The following is a 21,107-nucleotide window of genomic DNA, read 5'->3' on the forward strand; positions in this document are numbered from 1 at the left end:
TAATATTGTATTATAACCGCCATCTTAGATCCATCGGGGTCCCTGATCCACCGTCACTTACCAAACCACTCCGAAATATACCCAAAATCGACCTTAATTTCTTTTGACTTCGCGCATGCGCCACGCTGGAACCAAAGGTACCATGACTACCGAATTCTGGCGAGGAACTTTTCACGTTGGTACCTAGGTGCCCTGAAAAATTCAAGGTGATACCTGCATTTGTTCAGCTCGTTTATTCTTCACGCGATTCCTGTCGTTCGGCTTTTTACGCCATTTACGGCTTTAGTAATTGCGAAAAAAGTGGAATTTCGCCACGACACCGGCACCGATTCTCCGAAACCCATGAAATTTGGACACAATATGCCCATAACAACCCCGAAATTTGTGATTTACTCCAATTTTGATCCTATTAAAAAAAAAGAGTTTTAGCAAAACAAAAAAGATTTTCGGTCAACTGATGGTTTCCATTTGGAATTGAATATGAAGAACAGTGAAAAATCCACTTGAACAGACGTGAAAATAAACACATTAGGCCGCAATATGTTCAATGTGCTCTTATTTCTGAAATTAATGCATTTCAGGATAGCTTGGGATCAAGATCGATTTTTGGTGTTTGAAAATTTTCAAAATTTCGTATTTCGCCTTTGACCTTTTACGTGCCGACAAAGTTGTTTGCAGGACAATTTATGCCTTTAATTTTCAAAATTTACAAATTTAACCTAAATATTCGAACAGCTAAGGTCAATCTGATTAAAAAAATATTAGTTCCGTTCAAAGATATTTCATTTATTTTTTTGATATTTTCCTGCCACTTTTTAGTTCTTTCCCCCCATTTTCGTTTCGTGTTCTCACCCGTCCCGTTTTTAAAGGGTTGATCCATTTTTCTGAAACTTTTGGAACTGAAAGTCATTCAGATTACAGCAATCCAAGTCTCAGTTATTTCCCTTTAGTTTTCAGATTATTTTGTTGCCCGGGTGTATGGAAGGGTATCGCTGCCAATATTAAATGCTCTGCTACAATGTCTTTTCCATTGATTATATGTAAAAGGTACAATGTACAAAGTCCTAATCCCGGTAATGATAGAGTCAAAATACCTCTAAGGCAAGAGTTAAATGTAAAATGTCAAATGTTAAGTGTTAAATGACAAATGTTTTGTGGGAAAATGCTTTTTTTTGACGTGTCTACATTTTACATTTCTCTCATTATATTTTACATTTGCGCTCTGCCACATCCCATTTGTCCTTCACGCTTTCTACATAGCAGCATTCGCACATCATCAACTTGCATATGCAAATGTAGGATATCACGTGACTTATTAACATATACGGAAACCTGGCACACTATAAGCCAGAACACGGATATTCACAACACTATAACAGGAAATCAGCCTAGCACACTTTTAACTTTGCGACTTTTTCACCGATATTGATAATTATTTTTTGTTGTTCTTTTTTCTTTTAAGATACTTGATATAATCCATGTCACGTGACGATGAATATGAAAGCTTTCATATCTGCATGGGACAGTAGCAGATCTAGTTCTTCTTCTTATTGTTATTCTTTTTCCATTTTGATTAGATCTCAGCAACTGCTTGTCGCATCGTTACGATTTCTTCGGTTTTACTGGGAAAGTGGGTGTTACTTAGAGGATAAAGCTATTTTGAACGTTCTGCAACAATGCGAAATGTCCGAAATCACTGAAGCTATCGTTTTTAAAAATATTGCATTCATTTTCACAATAATCGTTAGATTTCAACTTTCGATACATTTTGGCATAGCCGGAGATTGGGCACATAGCTACACTACTTTGGATTTTCGACAAATCTTCGCAGATATTAGGCGCCAAATTTAGAAAATATAAATTTTTACAAAAAAACTTTTTTATTTATGAATATATTTTAGTCGTGTTAAATACAAAATTAAAGAGTTATCTGACTTGAGCAAAAATGTGAAATTTTTTTGTCTCAGTATTTTCCTTGGCTGCCATTGGCTAATTCAGTTTTTCAGTCCTAGATTAATTATTTATTGTTTGATTTGTATAAAACAAAGTTAATATGCTCCGTGGTCTCAATTGTCATTTTTATTGTTTCCGATAGTTATCTGTCGGCACCGGAAGTGGCGAAATTTTACCAAAAACTACAATTTTGACAGTTCAGTACCACTTTTCAAAAGCAAATATTATTTTTTTTAAAACTGATATAACCAAAAAGGTGTGCCCTTTAAAGGTGCAAAAAAGTGTGAGCTCAGTTTTTTTAATTTCTATTTCATTTTCGAGCAAATTCAATTAAGAGGTAAAGAAAAGGTCTAAAATTGACCCATTTACAACCCATTCAGGCTTTTCAGATTTTAAAATATTTCTACGTAACTTTTATAAACTTGTAGCTATAATCCATACGAAGAAAATGTATGTTAAAATTAGTTTGTAATATACGCAGTTGCCTAGAAATAGGCAATTTTGCATAAGTCACCGTTTTCGTTATTTTGTCTGTAAACGAGTTAATTATAGTCCGATTTTCGATTTTTCTTTACCATGTGATACCTCATGCCACTTTTGACTGGGTGGGACCAATTTCACATTTTCAATGTCATCAGACATGGCGCTATTTCGGGAAAAAAATGCATTTGTAGCCTTCAAAACAAATATTTTATTCACGTGAATCTGATTTGTAATATTTTTAAAATTATGATATTTCATTCCGATTAACAACTAGCGGCTGCCAGGCAGGATACGCCCACATTTTCGAGAGATGGATAGAGAACAAGCTAAAAATAAAGTGATTTTTCCTGCAATCAAGGGCCATAATTCAGGAAATTACAACTCGATATGCGCAAATATCGAAAGGAACCGAGATCTTTGGGTTATAAACTTACATTTCAAGTTTCAACAAAATCAGATAAAAATTGTGACCTCTACAACATTGATATACCATATTTTTACGCTATTTGAGAACGAAGGGCGGCCATTTTGTCTGTCAGTTTTGGGCCGATTTTCACGAAATTCGAACTCAGCTTTCCTTAGGGTGTAATGGTGATATAATAATATGGTTTTTTAAATCGGATAAAAATTATGACCGCTATAGGGTCTACAAGCTAAAAACGTGATTTTTCGTACAATCAGGGGCCATAATTCAGGAAGTTACGTTCCGATATGCACGAATACCGAAGGAACCGAGATCTTTGGGTTATAAGCATACATTTCAAGTTTAAACCAAATCGGATAAAAATTGTGACCTCTACAGTGTTCACAAGCTAAAAACGTGATATTTCGAGCAATCAGGGGCCATAATCCATGAAGTTACAGTTCGATACATGCCAATATCGAAAGGAACCGAGATCTTAGGGTGATAAACCTATATTTTAAGTTTCATAGAAATTGGATAAAAATTGTGACCTGTAGACTGTTCACAAACAATTGTGGACGGACGGACAGGGGCGACGATAATATACATCCACATGAAAAATAGGGGCGTATAAAAAGAATGAGCCCATACAATCATACAGATATCACCAAATGATTTCTAACTTGTACGGTTGCAGAGAAATAGACGATTTTCTACAAGTCACTTTTCAAGGTTTTTGGTCTATAAAAGTATCAATTATTATTCGATTTTCATAAAATTTTCACCATGCGATTCCTTATGCCATTTCTGATTTGATAAAACTAATTTAACATTTCCATTCTCACCGAAAGTAATGTCATTTTGGCAAAAACTGTATTTATGGCCTTCAAACCAAATATTCTTTTTGAAGTGAGTTTCATTTAGTATTATGATATTTGATTCCAATGGACATATAGATTGGATCAATACGATCATATAGATATCAAAAAATTGCTTCTAGCATCTTCCTTTGTTGAGAAATAACCAATTTTGTCAGGATCATTTTTTAAGATTTTTAGCCTTTTTAATTTCAGTTTATGGGTTCTAGGTTAATTATTTATTGCCCCATATATATATATAATACAAAGTTCATATGTTTCATGGTGCAAATTCTCAACTTTTTTGTTACCGATAAAGTTTTCTGTCGGCACCGGAATTTGACCAGTCGGAACATCTTTTCGCAGCAGATGTTAATTCTTAGAAATCTAACAGATCAAGAAGAATGCCCCTACGACAGACGCAAAAAATTTCAAACTCAATTTTTTAATTTTGGTTTTGTGTTTAGCCATTTCGATTTAAAGGTGGAAAAGGGTGTAAAATTAAGCAATTTACAACCCAAGGTACAATTTTATGGATACATAATTACTGAGTTTAATACTAAGCGACGTTTCGGCGAGGATACTAAATGCCAATCAAAGAGAATTTACAAGACATTCAGGCTTTTCATATTTTAAAATATTTCTATGTATTGTTCATAAACCTGTAGTTTGTATCTATACGAAAACAATCTATGCCGAAATTAGTTTTTAATATGAGCAGTTGCTGAGAAATGAGTTATTTTGCATGAGTCACTTTTCACATTATTTTGCCTGTAAAAGAGTCAATTATGATTTGATCTTCATAAAAGTAACACCATTTGATGCATAAAGCAAATGTGCATTATATCTATTGAAGAGGAATTTAAAGTTGACACCGAAAGTGACACCATACTCTTCAAAATTGTATTTTTAAACTTCAAAACAGATATTTTATTCAAATTAGTCCTATTTGTTATGCGTTTAAAAGTATGATATTTAATTTTATTCAACAAAAAGATACTAGTATCTTTCAAATTCAACCAAACTGTAAATTTAATAATGCCATTAAAAATTGGGCTCTTAGTGATAGCCTACCTTCTGTATTGTATCTTTCAAATGTGAAACAACTTGTTACAAGTACGCCGTTAATGGGAAATTACTCCAATTTACACAACGTTCCTCAAGCGCCAATTACGGATCCTGTCGCAACGAATGAAAAATTGTCATCAAATATACTTGAACAAAACTATTCCAACACCCTTTCCGTAATTATTATAATCAGATTACAGAACATTCGGAAAAAGTTAATTTTCTTATATTGGCCCAAAATAAACTTCTTATAAATTCATCTTCATCAAATATAGTAAAATCAATTTACCCAATACCACCACATTCTACAGCATAATGATGCTAAATGGGCATATTACTTAATTTTTTTCAAAAATAGTGAGTTATGTCGCTGGAAATCTACTTCAAAGGCTGTTCCATTTACCTCCCTATATCACCCAAAACAAGCGAATAATAAACCAGAATAATTACTGCAACAAATATTCGAAAATTTGCAGAAAAGTTATGCAGTTATATCCCTTTACACCCGATAAATAGATTTTAGATTGCTTCTCGGATTAATCAACTTTTTGGGCTTTGCAGTTGGTTTCCAAGAAAAACATGCATTTTGTGTATATTTTAAATTTCATATATTATTAAATCAAAACTCGCTAATTACTGTATTTAGAAACACACACGTTAGGCAACACAACCCGAGTGTTTCAGAGATGTTATTTGTATTGTACCAGAAGATGCCGCTCCCAACGGTATAGTTAATGATAAAACAATTTTTAAAAAAAAAAACCAACATAATTTCTAAAGCTGCTGTAATGACCAAAAAGTTAAATATACTCTTCAAAAAAAGTAGTGGATATTCAGAAACAATACAAACTGCAGAAATGTACTGCTGTTTTTATTAGAGGTAACCAGTGTATGTTAATAACTGGCCAATTGCCTACACATGAACATAAACAGTTCATATGGGCGGCTTATCCAGATACACTGTCAAAAGTGAAAATGAATTTTTGTCTTAATAATGAGTAATTGCTTCACCAATCCTCAGACATTCAGCAATTCGTCGCGGCGTGCTCCTAATCAACCATCCAATCACAATTTAGGGCAATCTGACCCACTCCTCTTGCAGTGCCACGGCCAATTATTGCAGTGTGTTGTCGGTTGATGTCGATGAAGACGTCTCCCGATCATGTCCCAGACATGCTCTATAGGGGAAAGGTCAGGACTCATGGCTGGCCAAGGCATATGGACAATATGGTGACGCTGGAGGTAGTCATTAACGACACGAGCTCGGCGGGCATGGACATTTTCATCTTGAAAGATGAAACATCGACCTGCACGTTGAGCAAAGGGCAGAACTATCAGTGCCAGGATGTGGTCACGGTAGTACACACCAGTGATCCTTCCTTGAACAATATGCATGTCCATTCTGCCAGTCATGGTGATTCCTTCCCACACCATAACAGACCCACGCCTGAATCTGCCATGCTGTCTGAGACTAGAATATTTTTCTTTAAATGAATAGGAATAAAGCTAAAACTCCTAAATAAAACAAAATTGACGAAAATCGGACATTCCGTCATCGATATATTTAGATTGGAAAACCCCCTTTGCACCTGCCTGGTGAAATCCAATTAGCGTACGAGTCGACTTCCGGTAATTCCCTGAAATATGTTGTGACGTCACAGGTGTGAGACCAATGTAAACAAAATGGCAACAACGTGTTCATTCGGATAGTGCATCAATCACAGAGGAGTTCTAGGCGAGTTAAATTTGTCATATAATTAATCGTCGTTTGAGGATTCCGAAAGAGATGTCATTGTGGACGACGGCAGGGTTCATCCATATCAATTTGAGCCTTATGCAGACTGGGATGAGTCAGACAAAGACGACCGTATCAACGGCTTGAACAACCACGCAAATGCGATCCTTTGGATTCCACGGCAATGAATGGTTAGTTTTATTATTATCTAAATAATCTACATTACAATTTATATTTTAACTTTCCTGAATTATCTATCAGTAATATTGTGTTTGTATCAAATTGAAATTCAAACGTTCTTTTGACTTAGATATGGATTCTTTTAAACAATCATTATTAACCAAACACGACACGAGTAGGCCTATATTATAAGACTAGGCCAATATCGATCTGTGAGCTAGGCCTAGTATGGGTATCTAAGACAAAGGATTTCTTTTCAAATTCATAAAAGACAATTATAAAGTACATATATATCTAGGCCTAATTGTTAAATGGTATGCATAACACAAAATTATTATATTATATATTTCTGGATCAGTTATTACTTAGGCCTAGGCCTATATTCTTATTGTCAAAAAAAATAAATTATCATCATCTTAGGAGTTAGCCAGGTTGGGAAAAAAATCATGTTTTTTTTTTTTAAATCACATTTTTAAAAATTTGAATCACATTTTTTCAAATAAACGGATTATTTAATTAAGATTGTACCATATTAGGTTATAAATGAAATTACCTAATTTGTGTTGTTGACCCTAAACATAATATATTAATTTCAAATTTAGAAAAGACAATTAAACAAGGTATAAAATACCTAGTTTAATGATTAAATTCTGTAACAAACAATTATATGTCAGATTTTCCGCCGTGGTCCCACCTTGTCAGTGATGCAGGACGGAGGGCCTGGACAAGGAAAGCTGTCTAGTTGTTTGGATGGGACACAAAACCAAGGTCCAGTGTACACATTGGCGTGCACGTAAAAGATCCTATGACAGTTGGAATTCAATACAAGAGTAGGCCATAGTGCGGCTGTCCAGGAAAAATTTCCCTTATAGTCATAGCACACTGTATGGTGTATGCCCATCTTCATTATCCCAGTTTGGAGCAGAACAGTAGGACGTTAAACCCCATTTCATTTCATTTCTGTAGATCGGTTACTATTGTCAACTTATTATTTGGCCTAGTCCTGTATGATTATTTGGCCTAGTCCTGTATGATTATTGTCAAAATTTGGCAAATTATATATATTAGGTGGTAGCAGGGTTGGGAAAAAATCTGATTTCTATTATTTTGGGTAAAAATCAGTTGTAACGTGTCCAGAGGGATATATTGTGATTATTGTATTAACAAAGAAGAAATGAAATGAAATGGGGGTTAACGTCCTACTGTTCTGCTCTGACTGGGCTAATGAAGACCGACTTACACCATACATTGTGCTATGAGGGAAATTTTGCCTGGACAGCGGCGATGCAGCCTACTTGTATATCGATTTCCAACTGCCAAAGGATCTTTTATGTGCATGTGAATGTGTACGTGGAATCTCAGTCTTTTGTCCCATCCTGCATCACCCCAGAAAATCCCAATGAACTTTTTCGGCAAACACCAGGATTAAACTAGCTATGTCCAGACTAGCAAGCAAGCGTCTTACTCACTTATCAACCTTGTTCCCGAACAAATAAATTAGCCACGAAAATCTTGGAGATACACATTTGATCCCACGCTTGAACGTGACTACATACGGTTACTTGTCTAACCTTGTGGGTTTGCACTGGGTCCTCCCACAGTTAAAAATGCCTATAAGATTCTACCATATGCCATAGATGTATGTTATTCCTGAAATGACCCAATTTGTGTAGTGGACATTACACATATTGAGTGAAAATAATATACTAATATGTATATTAATTATATTTTCAGCAGACATTAATACCGAACATGGCTTAACGACAGCTTGACAGGAGGTGTTGGGAAGACAAAATGCTGACGGTGTACCAAATGTAAAAATTTATCAGACAGACCTTTGTATAAGAAAATGCCATGCAGGATTTAAGTGGGAATAAAAACAATATATTATATTCAGACAATTTTTATTATTTATCTGCAGGATTCCCATATGATAATTACATCAATCAACCACATGCAAGTACTATTTTGTACCATATCGAGCTAAATGGTTTTTTTTTTTATCTGTCATTGATGGGCTGGCACAAATATGGCACTTTGAATAGAGGCTCAGCAAATGTTCTTTCTTCACTACTATTCCTGCAAAAGAAATTGACAGTTATGCAATAAAATATAAGTTTAATCTATAGAAGAGAACACATGAATTCTTGTCTAGTCTAAGTCATGACTCACAAAAATCCACAATATAGATTATGACTTTCACCAGGAATGAAATAAATATATGACTGATAATGAAAATCGAAGTACAGGTAAAATTACGAAATCAAATGGGGTTTAACGTTCTACTTTCCTGCTCTATCCAGGCTAATGAAGACAGCCAAATGTCATACAAAGAGCTACCACTACCAGGAAACTTTTGCCCAGTTAGCGGTGCTATGACCTACATGTATTCTTATATTTAACTTAAACTGTCAATGGATCTTTAACATGCAAACCAATTTGTACACAGTACCTAGACATTGTATCTTGCCAGGCCCTTCGTCACGCACCATTGACATGTAGAAACCACACAGGAAAATCCTGGTTATAATTATGTATTGTATCTACCTTGACTATGGATAGGCCTACTTTCTGAATCTGTATGATGGCCTCGAATACTGTAATATCTAAATGTTCATCGGCACTGTCATAACATTGTCTTTAATAGTCTCTGGTGATGGGGCTGGGACTTGAGTTTTATTTTTCTTCACCGGCATGTTAAAAAATGGTCTGCAATTGCAAAAGAAAAGAATTTTTCTTTAACTTAACATTTTTTACAATACAAGTCTCTTCAATTATTACTGCTTGAACCTGTAATCCGGGGGCTGGATACCAAACTAAACTAAGAGCATAATATAATTTTATACATGAATATCTTTTCTACAAAAAAAATATGAGAGATATCAATATAAACAGAATTTGACTCACCCTCTTATTTTCTCTCTGACATCTGCGAGTCTACTTTCTTCAGTACTTTTGAACCCTGTCTACATAGGCCTATCCCATCTCGGGCGGTTTGCTGGGGTTTCTACGACCGAATCACAAATAAAATCCACAGTAGGAACAGCATCTGATAAGACACATGTGACTGGCGTTTGTCCTGTTGCTTCTAAAATTATATGGTTGAAAGGGTAGTACTGGTCTGTAAAAAATGCGCCGAACAAAACACATGTCATTATTCGGAGATCCTGTCCATTTGTCTCGATTTGTCGCCACAAAACTAGCCTATCGTTTTAAAATAACTGTTAATGAAACGGAAATTAATGAAATCAAACGTTATTGGGTTTCTATTATCACAGTCATAAGCAATACACCTCTTGTCCGATGTTTTGGCGTCATTAATATTGGTCCCGTCAACAGTGTCACTTCAGGTGAGAATTTTAGTTTTCCGTCTATATCGTGAGAACGAGTTATTGGATTTCGTTAAAACTTTCAGGAACATTTTATGGGGACATTTCAGATGTAATAATAATAAAATACGAGAGGTCTCAGGTTGATCTTTAACGTTAGCATGATGCTCATTTACACGCCTCCAAACGCGAGCTCGCCTATCGGTGAAATCCAGAGTAAATCTGCACGATCTGAGAACATTACACGCACCCATCGACGATTACCCCAATTTCTACCCTTCCTACACCATTGACACCTGTTTGCCATGTGCTGGCGAGTTAATGGAGGCACAACACACAGTCGTCGCGCATGCAAATGGGCTGCATGTAGTCGATTTCTAATCATTTGGGGTGTAACTCAAATTCCTGTAGCTTGGTACAAGTTTACAGAAAGCTGACTGGCCGTATGTCCTCGATTTCGCAGGACCTGTGTACGAATGTATCGATCCTGGGCTTGTGTAGTGGCTCTAGGATGACCTGAACGAGGTCTATCATCAGCATTGTGTGTTTGTTTTTACCAGTTCCACAGTCTGCTGATCATAGACTGTGACACATGAAGCATGTTGGCTACTTCTCACTGTGTAGAACCCATTTGAAGCATGCCAATAGCACGTCGACGGTCATCATGTTGAATACGTCTCACTGCAAATTAAACGTAGCACACTAAAGCAATGAAATGAAATGAAATGAAATGGGGTTTAACGTCCTACTGTTTTGCTCCGAACTGGGCTAATGAAGACGGGCATACGCCATACAGTGTGCTATGAGGGAAATTTTGCCCGGACAGCGGCACTACGGCCTACTCTTATATCGAATTCCAACTGTCAAGGGATCTTTTACGTGCACGCCAATGTGTACACGGGACCTCGGTTTTTCGTCTCATCCGAATGACTAGACAGCTGTCCTTGTCAGGCCCTCCGTCCTGCATCACTGACAAGGGGGAGCCACGCCGGAAAATCGGGATGAACTTTCTCGGCCAATGCAGGGATCGAACACCCGACCTCCAGGCTAGCGAGCCAGCGCCTTACCCACTTAGCCATCGTGATCCCCACACTAAAGCAAAGATACACTAAACAGTAAATCTTATGCAAGAACAGATAGGAAAACAGACATGGATAGGATAAACCAGCACGTGGCAGTTTTCATCAACCCTTCCTTGAAGTGTCAAATTTGACAATGAACCCCTCCCACGTGCATGGCGCTATTGCGTGTCGCATGTGCACCTCAGTGGTTCTGTTGGGGCGACAAGTTCTTCATCTGTGAACATACTCTCAAAGCATGTCAAGTGTCCATGACTATTTATCATATCACAACCTGCATAGGTATTTGCATTTCAATATCCCCTACTTTTTTTGAAGAGTATATTGTCCGACCTGGAATATGCCCAATCGGACATCAAGATATGGTGAATAATATTCAAAATTCCAAAATTAATATAGTGTACTGAGTGTATAACTACCACTCAACCCGATTATCATTAATAATAGGCTGGATTGATTAGGTAATTAAGTGATCAAAGTATTTATCGTGTTATACACCTACCTTGATTAACTACTTAATCTGCCAGGATTGACTGACTTAATCTTTTATCGGATAATTCATTAGATTGCTATCGAAAATGAAGAGCAATCTAAAAACATATGGAGATATTTTCGTGACATACAGAATAAACCCAATAATTGCCCTTATCCCAATAGTATTAAATATGGAAAAACAACAGTTAATGATCTAAATGCTATTGCTAATGTGATGAATGATTACTTCACTAATTTAACTGATGACATTAAGCCCCCCTATACACCACTTTCTCAAGAGTGCAAACGAAAGATATCAGATTACGTAAATGATAAGATTCCCCCAAATAACAACTTTTCTATTAATTGTATTACTACCACAGAGGTATTAAAACATTTATTGAGTTTAAATAGTAACAAAGCCATTGGGTGTGATGGTATTGGACCCAAAATTTTAAAATTGTCTGCGTATACAATTTGTAGCAGTTTGACATATATCATTAATCTTTGTATTTCTCAAAACATGTTCCCCAGTGCCCTTAAACTGGCTAAAATTATTCCTATACATAAGAAGGGAGCTAAAGATGATCCGAACAATTATAGGCCAATCTCAATTCTCCCCACAATTTCAAAAATATTCGAAAGGCACTTGAGCACTCAAATTCAAACTTATTTGGAAACTTTCAATGTTCTTTATGCTTACCAATCTGGATTTAGATCAAATCATTCATGTGCTACTGCACTGATCCGAATGACAGATAATTGGCTTGATGCTATCGATAATGGTGCGATGAGTGGTATAGTGTATCTTGATTTTAGCAAAGCATTTGATCTTATTGATCATAAGCTTATTATTGAAAAACTACATCTTTATCGATTTGATAATAATTCACAAATTTTGATTGAATCATATCTTGACTCACGGAAGCAAAAAGTATGTTTAGGATCAATTACCTCCTCAATTACTACAGTCAAATGCGGGGTTCCACAAGGTTCGATCCTGGGTCCTCTCCTATTCCTAATTTTTATAAATGATCTCCCACTCAATATTGAATCAAGTCAGATAGATTTGTTTGCTGATGACAGTACCCTGCACTGTTCACACAAAGATATTTTATCCATCGCCAAAAATCTCCAAAATGATCTCTATTTGGTTGCTAAATGGTGTGAAAACAATGGGATGGTAATCAATCCTTCGAAAACAAAATCAATGCTGATTTCAACAAAACACAAAAGAAATCAGAAAAACCTAACTTTATCACTCCATGGTGAGAAAATTGAGACGGTTACTACCGCAAAATTACTTGGAATTCAAATTGACCAAGACCTTAATTGGGAAGCACAGATAGCAGATATGTCTAAAAAACTTGCATCAAAAATATTTCTCCTAAATAAGATAAAAGATCATTTACCTTACGAGACAAAAATTTTGTTTTATAACAGTTACATACTACCAATATTTGATTATTGCTCTATTATTTGGGGAAATGCTACCAAAAGTAGATTAGACATTCTTTTAAAATTACAAAAGAGGGCAGCAAGAGCTATTCTTGATGCACCGATTGAAACTCCGTCCACCTCTTTATTTACTAAACTCGGTTGGCTTACCCTTACACAGAGGATTCTTTACAATAAAATTGTCTTATCATTCAAAATTATTACATTTAATACTCCACTTTATCTAAATTTCCATTTTATTGAAAAATCTCTTGTTTCCAAAACGGATATCTTGCTCCGTTCACAGACCAGTAAATCTCTTTTTCTTCAAAAATGCAAAACGGAATCCATGAAACGTACTTTTCATTATTCTGCATGTCTTTTATGGAACAATCTGCCTTTTGATATAAAGATGTGTAAAAATGTTGAAAATTTTAAGATTAAACTGAAAACTCATTTATTTTGCACACTGAAGGAACCATAATATTCAACTGATGACATACTTATTATTTTTAACTTGCAACTGCATTCTATTTTATTTTGTGTGTAATTATAGTGTTCTTCCTATATTCTACTTGTATAATGTATATGTTTTGTAGTTTGGGAGTGACTTATCAAACTTCCCACTTTAAAATGCTATTGCATTTCTAATGATTTTAAATTTATCCTGATATTACATGTATATATGTCTTTGTAGTTTAGGAGGGACCTATGGAAGATTAGTTGTTTTTTTTGCAAACTAAATACGTTGCCTCATTAAATAAAGTTTTTATTATTATTATTATTATTATTAATCTAATCTTAAACAGAAGTCAATGCTTCCCCTTTGTCGGACTATTCATTAATCCAATAAGAGTGATTATAATTTTAATCTACGTGTTTACGCTAGTGGTTTTCATACATTGACTTGTCAGACATTTTAATCACAGCATGTACCAACCGACAACATGTATAAACTAGTCTTAGATGTCACACATCATAAGAGTATATAACAACCCAAATCAATGGACAGTCATTCTGTTTGCAATATCTTTTACGTCTGTTAAGACTCCATATAGAAATTCTCATCAACAGTGGCACTTTCTCGTGATCTCGATTGCCGAACGAAAATCGCTTACAAGGCAGTGCTTATAATGAAGCTACGTGCTATCACGTAGGCCATACGCTGAAGGAAGCTATGCTTTTTACAAGAAGGTAAGCTTTCATTCTATCATATTACGAAAACATGTAATTTTATAGAAATATTACTTAAATATGAATACCGTACGGAAATTAAATATCAAAAATAGCGAGGCTCACCTACTTTTATTAAGTACAGGATTTGAATATTTTGTTGACTTATGATGTTTAATTGTGGTATGAATCTGTCTGCTTAAATAACGATAAGTGTTATGCCCCTTTATTTTCGGTAAAAAGTCTGACAAGAAAAATTTTGAAATCCCATCACTGACGGGGCACCCTAGTATTATTATATAAGATGACCATCAGTCTATAAATAACTATTTTTTACCACTCCATAGGTATCGTCTGGCGGTGGCAATAACAACAAGCAGTTGCCATGCAAGAAACGTGTGACAGTATTACTTTCTATCAGGTTCTTGATTACAAAACTAGTTTAACATCTTATAATACTTTTATTCTTCTTCTAACATATTATATACAAAACTTAAGGAGCCATACCCTAGCTTGGCTAGGCACGAGTGTGCCAACTCCAATACGCTCTCCCTCATTCCGTCTCATCTGTGCCAAGGCGCCCATGGCCTCCGCTCTTGTGTCCTGTCCGGACCTCTCTGTCGATTCGTTTGTTATCTGGGCTTATATACCATTCCAGACAAAGGAATCTTATTAGAAATCTGGCTGATGTATCATGTATCATATCATTTTTAACATTTGCTTATCATCAAAGAAAGTTTAAATTTAAATAAGACATGCCACCAAGGTCAGGTTAACTAATCGTTACATAATCACACAGACCAAGAACTCCAGGGATGTCGATAGTGAACAGGTGTCAAGTTGGCAGGAAGCGTCTATAACATCAGATAATCTGTGATTATGTATCATACCTTCCCTTTTTTTTTGAATAAAGTTATGAATTATATGAAATAACTTTTTAAGACCATTACAAAATTAAATAAAAATGGAGTCGAAGGTAACTACCCTAATTAATACATAAACAAAAATACGAAAAATAACAATACACTGATTAAAAGTTATATAAACAAAAAAAAATGTAAATGGCAAAAGAATAAGACACTGGTTGAAAAGTAATAAGACACTGGTTGAAAAGTTCATACATATATACTAAAGTGTTCATACACGCGAGACATTGAAACCACATAATTATGTCGCAGATAATTTTACTGTTCACACACATGAGTTCTTGGGATCACATATATAATATATAACGCAAACTATTCTAATTTGCACACACGTGAATAACTGAAATCACATCTATATAAATTATTTTCATGGTAACACACGAATATATATTATAAATTATTGTAATGGTCACACGCGCAATGTAGAAATTATATCCAATTTCTCCATCCGTACATTGTTGTGGTCAACTGCAGGGAGATACAAATTCATTTTTTTCTTCTTCCTTTATTCTGTCGTCTTCTTCTTGTATAAGTTTTCCGTAATAGCAAGGGGTCGGTGTTTTCCAGTAGTCTTATCTTTTCCATACCGCCTGGCCGGAACGGTGCGTTATGACATGTGCTATGAAGAGTATTATAACTGCCACCCATGCGAAAGTTTTATCATCTGTTTATCATATCATGGAGTGAACTTAATTAATAGTTAATCAAATTAGCTAGTGGAACAGACTTAAGTTAGCTATCTAACCATATTTACATTATTATTTACATGAATAGAATTGAAATGAGGATGTCATATTGTTTTATCTCGAGATAAAGAATAATGAATGGTCTGAACACATTTTACCAATCTTCAATAAGATATTTTGAAAGAACTTATCAAAATTAATAACGGTTTATCTCTATAATTTTTAAACACAACACAACACAAAACAAGACAATACGTTCGCTCTACTTTAAGCGCGGGCTCAATTTCTCTTGAGAATATAAATAAAATCTCTCCCGAACTTTCGGGGCATCCCATTAATATCTGGGGTACTATGTCAAAAACAAAACACAAATAAAATCTCTCCCGTAAATATCGGGCCATTTTACCAATCTTCAATAAGATATTTTGAAAGAACTTATCAAAATTAATAACGGTTTATCTCTATAATTTTTAAACACAACACAAAACAAGACGATACGTTCGCTCTACTTTAAGCGCGGGCTCAATTTCTCTTGAGAATATAAATAAAATCTCTCCCGAACTTTCGGGGCATCCCATTAATATCTGGGGTACTACGTCAAAAACAAAACACAAATAAAATCTCTCCCGTAAATATCGGGCCATCCCATTAATATTTGGGGTATAACAAATAAAAATCTCTCTCGTAAATATCGGGGCATCCCTTTAACATTTGGAGTACTACTTTAAACACGAATAAAATCTCTCCCATAAATATCGGGCCATCCCATTAACATTTGGGGTAATATACACGTATAGACAAAACAAATAAAAATCTTGAGATAAACACTTAATACTTTGTGAATGTTATTGGGTTAAATTTAAAATTACGATACTGTTAACCCAATTCGAGTTAAACAATCACAAAACATTTTACATCTCGATATTAACCTGTTAATACTAATTTTAAATGCCAAAATATGTGTTCAAAAACAAACAATTATAATTTATAATCTTTTAAAAACAGCATGACCCTTTGTAAAACAAACAATATATATACAATTTTGTTTTAGTCATTTTCCTACAAATAGTTAAGGACTGTTCCACTACTAGCTTGAAAGGCAATATATTAAATTTAGTAACTACACCATGATATTTAATAAAGCGTGATGATAAACTGCTGATTTCCCAGTTAAATTATAATAGGGCCTACATAGCACAATGTCAGGATTACGTGGCCTTGGTAGGATTAGAAAAAGACTTACCTGTGAATACTAATAGCTGTGGCCTGTGGTCTTCTAGTGGTATAGGAGTTTACACGTTGCTCTGGTCTACAACAGCAATTAATATGTGACAGTATTACTTTCTATCAGGTTCTTGATTACAAAACTAGTTTAACATCTTATAATACTTTTATTCTTCTTCTAACATATTATATACAAAACTTAAGGACTCCATAACTAACTTGTATTGAGGGAGCCATATCCTAGCTTGGCTAGGCACGAGTGTGCCAACTCCAATACGCTCTCCCACATTCTGTCTCATCTGTGCCAAGACGCCCACGGCCTACGCTCTCTTGTCCTGTCCGGACCTCTCTGTCGATTCGTTTGTTATCTGGGCTTATATACCATTCCAGACAAAGGAGTCTTATTAGACATCTGGCTGATGTATCATGTATCATATCAGGTTTAACATTTGCTTATCATCAAAGAAAGTTTAAATTTAAATAAGACATGCCACCAAGGTACGGTTAACTAATTGTTACATAATCACATAGACCAAGAACTCCAGGGATGTCGATAGCGAACGGGTGTCAAGTTGGCAGGAAGCGTCTATAACATCAGATAATCTGTGATTATGTAACAAACGTTACTAAAAAAAAATGTGATTTTTTGTACAATCAGGGGCCATAATCCAGGAAGATATGGTCCGATAAGCAAATATCGAAAAAAAACAAGATCTTTGGGTTATGAACATATGTGGGCGTATAAAAAATTATTACAGATGTCCCAGCTATAGTTTTTCTTCCAATTAACTTGAGACCATATTATACAATATTACACTTTAAAAGCACAATTCTATCAATTAACATTGATTTCTGTGGTATATTACCTAAATAACTTGTCACCTTCATCCAAATGGAATTTTGTAGGTGATATTGTAGGAGATACATCCTGATGAAAATTGTGACCTCTAGAGTGTCCACAAGCTAAAAACATGATTTTTTGGTACAATCAGGGGCCATAATCCATGAAGTTTCGATCCGATACATGACAATATCGCAAGGAACCAAACCTATAAATATAGGAGATAAACCTATATTTCAAGTTTTCGTCAAAATCGGATAAGAATTTTGACTTGTAGAGTGTCCACAAACAAATTGTGGATGGACAGGGGCAACGACAATATACGTCCACATAAAAAATGTGGACGTATAATAAAACAACACTGACAAAATATATGGCGAACACATTTTATCACTCCAGCAGGATTTTCAGATCTCAAGGCCTGAATTAAATGACACTTATTATTTCTACATGCATATTTATCTTTCTATCAAATATGGTGTGCGCAGAATCAAACCTTTCACCTATATGGTGATTGGTATAGAAAGTATCATATTCAGTTTCTGCATGCCTTATTGCCTGAAATCCTAATGTTTACTCGACTGACCCCTTTTGAAAGATTAAGAGGATTCATTTATGGAACGTTCAAATGGGTATTCGCAAGAGTGCAATGGATTATATTTTTACCTGACAGTATCCACTAGAGTTGTTTCCCCTTCTTCACTGTGTGCACCAATATAATCAGTGTGACCTGTTGTAACAGGTTGTGACAAACTGTGAAGATCCTGCAGAGTTAAATGACCACTATTTTGATCACCTGTAATACAACAGAATCAATCAAAATACACATGTATTAATAACATAAATCTTAAATTCAATTCCACGTTTAAAATATTCAAATACAATCCACTTGTAGTTTTTTTTCTACCTGTCACTTCAAAAAGATAGGTTGGCAGGCAACCAAAAAAAAAAAAAACGTCCACAGCCACTAAATCGTCCTAGCAGTCGACAAGGGTTGTCGCATATTTATTATTTTGTAGGTAATTATGGGGCATTTACTAGACAATTTCATTCAGATCAGATTATAATTTTTGTCATTTGAGGGTTCACTTGCAAGGTTCTACAAACTGAAACAAGGGCCTTAACTCTGGAAGCAATTTCCAAAGATAGGTTGTCAGGCAACGAAACATACACCCACAGCAGCTTAGTCATCCGGGCAGTCAATAAGTGTTGTCGCATATTTTTTGTCAGTAATGAGAACATTTAGAACACATGAAAATCTGATTACGAGTAATAACCTTTGAAGTAATTTTCAGAAAAAAGTAGAATTTGTTTTGATTGTTTGTCTCATGACCTTAAACAATTTATATTAAAGTAGCAAAATTTCTAACTGAATATCATCTAAGTCTTCGATATTGAAAACACAAATTATTTGTCAATTTAAATCAACATTGATGTTGTGATCTTACCGGGAAAAGATGGGCTTCTGATATCCAATATTTAAATAAACATTTTACCATTGGTACACGAATCGTGTACCATAATGTGTTTCAGTCCCATTTGTAACAAGGGACTCGAAGAACGAGGCTAGACATATTCCACAAGTCATGTCAAACGGTGACGCCATTCTTATCTGTAGAGCATGCGCATTAAAATACTATGTAGACTGGAATAACCAGACGTGTATTTTGCCGAACATAACTGATTTGAAATCAGAGTAGAGACGGAAATGATTGAATGTAAATCAGTTTATACATTCATATTACATTATTACATGTATTGCGAGATAATTGTGTCAATTTCTAGGTCCAAAATATTAGCGATTTAGCTCCTTTAACTTTAGTCACTAGAGCGTCCACAAGATAATTCAAAGTGATCAAGGGCCGTAACTCTGGCAGTAATTATCAGAAATCGTTGAAAATGAATAGCATTCTTTGTCTAATGTTCTTAAACGCTGTGTATAAGTTTAAAGTCAATCAGATATTAACTTTAGCCTCAAGAGCTTCTACAAGATTTTTCAAAGAGATCAAGGGCTCTAACTTGTGCTGTAATATTCGAAAATAGTTGAAAATCAATAGGATTCTGCGGCTCATGACCTAAAACACTGTGTATAAATTTAGAATTAACTGGATATTAACTTTAGCCTCTAAAGTGTCAACATATTTTAAGAGATCAATGGTCATAGCTCTGGTAGTAACAATCATAAATCGCTGAAAATAAATAGGATTCTTCATCTCATGACCTTAACCAGTGCATATAAATTTAAAGTCAATCGAATATTAACTTTAGCCTCTACAGTGTCCACAAGATATTTTAAATTCATCAAGGGCCATAATTCTGGCAGTAATTATCGGAAATCATTGAAAATCAATAGGCTTCTGTGTCTCATGACCTAAAACACTGTATATAAATTTAAAGTCAATTGGATATTAACTTTAGCCTCTTGAGCTTCAACAAAATATTTCAAAGAGATCAAGGGCCATAACTCTGGCAGTAATTATCGGAAATCGTTGAAAATCAATAGACGTCGGTGTCATGACCTAAAACACTGTGTATAAATTTAAAGTCAATCGGATATCAACTTTAGCCGCTAGAGCGTCTACAAGATATTTCAAAGTTATCAATGACCTTAACTCTGGCAGTAAGTATCGGAAATGGCTAAAAATCAATAGGCTTCTTTCGTCTCATAACCTTAAACACAGTGTATAAATTCCAAGTTTATCGGATATTAACTTTACCCTCTGGAGCGTCCACAAGATTTTTCAGAGTGATGAGAGGCCATAACTCTGGCAGTAATTATCGGAAATCGCTGCAAATCAATAGGCTTCTTCATCTCATGACCTAAAACACTATAAATCTTAAGTCAATCGAATATCATCTTTAGCCTCTAGAGCCTCCACAATTCCGGATGGACAGACGGCCAGAAGGACTATTTTAATAGTCCCTGCTTTCTTCGAAAGGCGGGGGGAAAAAAAAGCGATTTTTTTTATACAATCAGGGACCATAATCCAGGAAGTTGCGGTCCGAGGTATTACTTACTTTTACACTATTTGCATACAAGGAGCGGTAATTTTGTCAGACAGTTTCATTTCGATTTTCTCAAAATTTGAACTCAACCTTCATTGGGGTCTAACGGTTATATAATTAAATGTTTTTTAAGATTGAATAACCAGCGGCTGCCAGGCTGGATACGCCCATATTTTCGAGAGATGGATAGAGAACAAGCTAAAAAGAAAGTGATTTTTCCTACAATTAGGGGCCATAATTCAGGAAATTACAA

The 21,107-nt window shown here is 35.1% G+C and overlaps 1 protein-coding gene across 1 annotated transcript in view; it reads right to left on the reverse strand.

Moving 5' to 3' along the window:
- Positions 1-21,107, reverse strand: part of LOC126830155 (uncharacterized) — a 513,485-nt gene that overhangs the window by 170,255 nt on the left and 322,123 nt on the right. The window contains exon 14 of the mRNA XM_050560467.2: positions 18,515-18,644. The gene's annotated coding sequence lies outside the window, so the exon portion shown is untranslated. The remainder of the gene's footprint in view (positions 1-18,514; positions 18,645-21,107) is intronic.

Source organism: Patella vulgata, chromosome 1 (assembly GCF_932274485.2).
Source record: "Patella vulgata chromosome 1, xgPatVulg1.2, whole genome shotgun sequence".
Classification (NCBI taxonomy): domain Eukaryota; kingdom Metazoa; phylum Mollusca; class Gastropoda; family Patellidae; genus Patella; species Patella vulgata.